Genomic DNA, 6,000 nt, shown 5'->3' with positions numbered 1-6,000 from the left:
ACCTGCTCGCTTCCCTCTGCCCGCGCTCTGTGGGCCCTGTGTGGAGGTGCGCAGTGCGCCGTGCAGCGCGAGCGCGAATCAAGCGCGATCAGCTTGCAGTGAGCCCAGCCAGCCTTTACCAAGATGGCTGGCCGCTGGTTCGGAATCGGGCCCAGCGGGACGGCCGGTGCGTAGCTCGGGCGTGGCTGGCAAGGAGAGGCCCAGGCTTCAAGGCCTGAGGCCTGCAGGCAGCAGACCTGGAGAAATCAAACTGATAATGGACTCATTTATTACACACAAATTAGTTGGGCTCCTAAGTGCCAAATTTGTGGTGGATAAAATGCCCTCCACACACAGACAAACTGGGGAAAAAAAATCAAGGGAGGAATCAAGATGGCGGCAGCTCAGCTCGGGTCAGAACCATTAGGCCCGCCCACACACGCAATGTGACGCACCGATTGGTCAACCATCAGGTCACTGAACTGTAGGATTGGTCAATCATCACGTCACTCAACTCTAGGACGGCCTGCCCGCACACGCAATGAACCCACCCCTGTGACGTAGTGATTGGTCAACCGTCGGGTCGCTCGACTGTACGATTGGTCAACCTTCACGTCACTCAATGCTAATGAGCGGATAATGAGCGGATTTTGAACGTTTTTTGGATACCGTCGGCACAATTTTTGTCTCACCGAAAAGTAAATACGCTTATGACCGTTCCGGAATCGTAAGCTTTCTTTTGATGTAACACACGTAGGTACGCTCTATAACTTTTGAGTGTATAGAAGACAGACAGACAGACAGAAGAGCAATTATTATAATACTAGCTGGAGTGCCCGGCAAGTGCCGAGGCTTTTTCGAGGGCATGTTGTTGTTGGAAGAGAGAGAGCGACTGGGTGGAAGAGAGAGAGCGAGTGGGGGGGAAGAGAGAGAGCGAGTGGGGGGGAAGAGAGAGAGCGAGTGGGGGGGAAGAGAGAGCAAGTGGGGGGAAGAGAGAGTGAGTGGGGGGAAGAGAGAGTGAGTGGGGGGAAGAGAGGAGCGCGACGGGGGGGAAGAGTGAGAGCGACTGGCGGGGGGAAGAGAGCGCGACGGGGGGGAAGAGAGCGAGCGCGACGGGGGGGAAGAGAGAGAGCGCGACGGGGGGAAGAGAGAGAGCACGACGGGGGGAAGAGAGAGAGCGCGACGGGGGGGAAGAGAGAGAGCGCGACGGGGGGGGAAGAGAGAGAGTGCGACGGGGGGGAAGGTGGCCCGATGGACCCCTGCGAAGGAAGGAAGAAGGTAAGCTCTCCCACCCCCTCACTCTTTCCCTCCCTGTCCCACCCCTTCACTCTTTCCCTCCCTCACCCTCTCTCTCCCTCCCCCGTCTCTCCCTGCTTTACTCTCTCTCTCCCTCCCCGTCTCTCCCTGCTTTACTCTCTCTCCCTCCCTCCCTCTCCCTGCCCTCCCCCTCTCTCGCTCCCCTCCCCCACCCTCTCTCGCTCCCCCCCACCCTCTCTCGCTCCCACCACCCTCTCGCTCCCCTCCCCCCACCCTCTCGCTCCCCTCCCCCCACCCTCTCGCTCCCCTCCCCCCACCCTCTCGCTCCCCTCCCACCACCCTCTCGCTCCCCTCCCCCCACCCTCTCTCTCTCCCCTCCCCCACCCTCTCTCTCGCCCCTCCCCCTCCCCTCCTCTCCTCCCCCTCCTCTCTCTCCTCCCTCTCTCCTCCCCCTCCCCTCCTCTCTCTCCTCCCTCTCACCACCTCCCTACCCCCTCCTCCTCCCTCTCTCTCTCCCCTGCCCGAGCCCTCATCCCCCGCTCCAATGCCTCTTTCCGCCCCGGGGCCCGGGCCTCGGCACCTGGATGAACGCGTTCCCTCGGCCGTCACCCTGATGCCATTGGCCGTGAGGCAAAGACATGGCCCAGCCGAGTCCAGCGCCCTGGTCAGCTGGAGGTCCGCAGCCGCTGTTCGTCCGCAGGCCACAAAGCACCCGAGCCCAGCGCCGGCGATGTCTCCACGGAGCTCCGTGCCCCCCCACGCACTGACATGGCCCCGCCCTCCCGAGCTGGCTTGAAGAGCGCCGATTGCGGCTGAGAGACGGCCAGCGGGCCCGGTTGCCAGGGTAACCCTTCCCGCTCTCCAAGCCCCGCCTGAGATCAGCACTCCCGAGAGCCCAGCCCCGCCAGCCTACCTGGAAAAACGGGGAAAGGTGGGAAAATTAATGAGATTAGATAAGTTAATTACTTTGTAAATTTTTTTTTTTAAAACAATATGTGTTTTAAAAGCAACGTTTTTTTTAAAGCTGCAGAAAGCGGGAAAAAGAAAGGAAAAGTTTGGAATCAAGATGGCGGCGACTCACCTCGGTTCAGAACGATAAGGCCCGCCCACACACGCACCGATTGGTCGACCGTCAGGTGACCAAAGCGTAGGATTGGTCAATCGTCCCGTCACTGGACCGTAGGAGGGCCCGGCCGCACGCTGGTCGACCTCGAGGTCACTCTGTCGCTAATGAGCGGATAATGAGATGCTAATGAGCGGAATGTTGAAGGTTTTTCGGATACCGCGGGCGCGATTTTAGCCGGGCCGAAACGTAAATACGCTTAAGACCGTTTTGGAAAGGTAAGCTTTCTTTCGACGTAACGCACGCGTAGGTACGCTCTGTAACTTTCGAGCGCATAGCCCGACAGACGCACACGTGAGGATAGACAGACAGAAGGACAGAAGGACAGAAAGACAGAAGCATCCGTTTATATATATAGATATATATAGATAGATATCTACTTACATGTAGTCTAAGAGTTACATATGTATTCCTGATTCTAGCAAGGCTGCAGACAAGGGAAACAATCAAAAACTGATGGCTTTAATTTCCCATCCTTCTTTTGAATGATGAAAACATTATTAGTGAACATGGTAGTTGAGGGGAAAGAAGAAAGAAAGACTTGCATTTACCTAGCACCTTTCATGACCACTGGACATCTCAAAAGCGCTTTACAACCAATGAAGTACATTTGAAGTGGAGTCACTGTTGTAATGTGGGAAACGCGGCAGCCAATTTGCGCACAGCAATCTCCCACAAACAGCAATGTGATAATGACCAAATAATCTGTTTTTGTTATGTTGGTTGAGGGATCAATATTGGCCAGGACACCAGGGATAACTCCCCTGCTCTTCTTTGAAATAGTGTCATGGGATCTTTTACGTCCACCTGAGAGAGCAGACAGGGCCTCAGTTTAATGTCTCATCTAAAAGACGGCACCTCCAACAGTGCAGCACTCCCTCAGCACTGCACTGGAGTGTCAGACTAGCTTTATTTGATCAAGTCTCTGGAGTGGGACTTGAACCCACAACCTTCTGACTCAGAGGCGAGGGTGCTACCAACTGAGCCACAGCTGATACATTGGGCGGGGGGAGGGGGGGGGAGAATTCCGATGTTTTTACTATTCCAAATCATGATTGTGCACCACTAAATCAAGAAGAGCTCATCATTATAGGATAGTGGTAGCAGTATATTGTTATGTGAGGAGGTGCAGACAAAAGGAAAAGCACAACTGGTAACAGTTATAACAGCAATACTATTTTGATGAGATATTAATTCTCCCAGCAGTTATCATTCACATTCTTTCTTGGCTAGCATATATGTGAAATGTATAGCCACAAAGGAATTTGTTTTTCTTATTGTAGACTTTAGTGAAATGGAAGGGAAAAGCCTGAAAAAGCTAAAGAAAAAGGTTAAAGCAGAAAATTAACTACAGTGTATAAAACAAATCTAGCGGGAGGGAGAAGTGATCAGAAGAGCTGACTGAGTGCAAGAAAATTTATAATAAAAATTAAAAGCCAGCACAATAACTTCAAAAAGTTTAACTCCAGCACTGTAGGAGTTCAACCCTATAAGCCAATTTTGGTGTATTTAACCCAACAACAGATTCACTAATTTGCACAGATCCATATATTCTCCCAAATCTCTCCCCTAGACCTTTAATTACCTCAACTTTAGGTGAGTATTCATGAAATATATCCCATACGGAACAAATTTAAACAGAAAGGATAGCTTCCAAAAAACATGCGCGTGTGTACTAAGTTTGCTGCAACAGCTGACTGAATTCCAACACAGTAGACGATAAGCAATCTGCCAAAATTATGCTAATTATCATTTTTCTTAAAGCTACATCCTACCAAATTAGTATATCAGTGTACAAACACATTCTGAAATGCCGCTAACTTAATATTAGTAACAAATAAGACTCGTGACAATATGCGGAAAATTTTGCATAAAACAAATTAAGCAACACTTCATTGATTGGACCCAACTCTAATCCTCCAAAAATAATTTTTCCTGGCTATAACCCTGATATCCATGTACAATAGTGATTCTGGAGAGGTATAGGTGCATGCGCAAAGCAAAGAATAGAAAGAACCACCCATAAAATACTGCTAAATCCACATATATGAAACATTATTTTTCTCCCCTGACCTTCCACAGTATACACTATCACTGAATACTCCTGTACTCCAAAATTTTCATTTTTTTTCCTGCGTAAAGTTTCTAATGAAAGAAGCTTACCTGTTAAAAAATCAATTTTCAAACATAAACTCTTTGGTTAATATTTCATTTCTGAATCAGGGATTAAGATTGTGAAATGGGTAGCTTGCATCTGGCCCATACTATCATATAGTGCTATAAATGGTCTCCTGAAGCATTGATAAAGGAGATGAAAGCTTGTTTACTCACAGTGGAATAGAGGAGTATAGGCTTCATGCCAGGATAGAAGGAAAGTAAGAAAGAAGCCCAATGGAGGGAGTGAATGGCTTGTTCCTGTTCTGAACTTCTTGGGGTATTTGTATTAGATTGTAGCTCTAAGCAGGCAGCCTGTTATACACCCCACTTGATATTCAGTTCTATTGAAAGCAATAGAAATGAATATCGGGCGGTGAGTATAACAAGCCCGCGATACAATACCGCCCGTTTAACAATAATGCACAAGATGAATTTCTATCCCCTTGTGTTCTTATCACAGAGCCAACAATTGGATTTTCAGTCCTGAACCCAAACAGTGATCAAGAAAAGCCTATATGAATACTACTTGGAGTATGTAGAACTGATCTTCCATAACCTTTTGCACTTCTGTTGGACAAAACATAACAGAATATTTTATATTTCAAAGATACTTAAAAGAGTACGATATTTACACTGGTTCCAAATAAGCAATTTGGCGGCGCGTGTTTCCAATATGAAAATAAGGACTGTGGGCCCGAATGTCATCATTAATAATACATTTAACAGAAGAGGCTCCCATTGAAATGAAAAGCGATAATTTAATGCGGTGGTGCATTGCAAATCTGTTCCTGGAAGGTTTTTGCTTATGAAATCTCTTATTGTAAGTTTTTATTATGTATGGGATCATTTTTATGTGCGATTCCTCCACCGGATTAATGTTTATATATTTTAGCATTTAAAAAAATATAATTCACACATTAATCTTTCAATTTTTATTGTAAAAATTGACACTTCCAAATGTTTCTCCCCCCGACCACCGCCCCCACCCACCAACATAATGTCAATGGAGAATCGATATCCAAAACTAGCTGGCGACAGTGGCTCTAAGGAGCTGGTACAAGCAGGTGATGGGAGGGCACAGCCACCTCCTCGTGGCACTTGTGCAGCAGAGGCAAGCAGAGCCAATGGGCAGAGCGGTGTGTACCTGCAGCTAGGTGCAGTGTTTGGCCGGTGCTTCTTACATAAACACCAGCTGCAAAATGTTGCATTCAGTGGGATCTCATTTTTATTAACCGAAGAGCAAAAACCCCAATGAGAACTGATGGATCGTCCGGCTGATCAACAACCCCACAAAAAAAATCATTTGAAAATGGCATGATGATCAAGGGAGAGGGAAATAAAAAGCATTCCTCACACTCACTGCATGAAGTGCATTTTCTGTAGCATGGATAGGAACAATACTAAATGTGGAAAAATGGACTACTGCTGCTCAACCAGCCATCGAGGCAATGCTGCATGAAGGATACATTAAGAATCAGGGCTCA

The 6,000-nt window shown here is 48.1% G+C and overlaps 1 protein-coding gene across 3 annotated transcripts in view; it reads right to left on the bottom strand.

Annotated features, from left to right (window-relative positions):
- tafa5a (TAFA chemokine like family member 5a) overlaps window positions 1-6,000 on the bottom strand; it is an 849,608-nt gene that overhangs the window by 294,679 nt on the left and 548,929 nt on the right. The window lies entirely within an intron of this gene.

This window comes from Somniosus microcephalus, chromosome 17 (assembly GCF_052327205.1).
Source record: "Somniosus microcephalus isolate GS21.2 chromosome 17, FLI_Smic_1.0, whole genome shotgun sequence".
In the NCBI taxonomy this organism is placed as follows: Eukaryota; Metazoa; Chordata; class Chondrichthyes; order Squaliformes; family Somniosidae; genus Somniosus; species Somniosus microcephalus.
The sequence above is the reverse complement of the archived record's forward strand: the minus strand, read 5'-3'. Positions and strand labels throughout refer to the sequence as shown.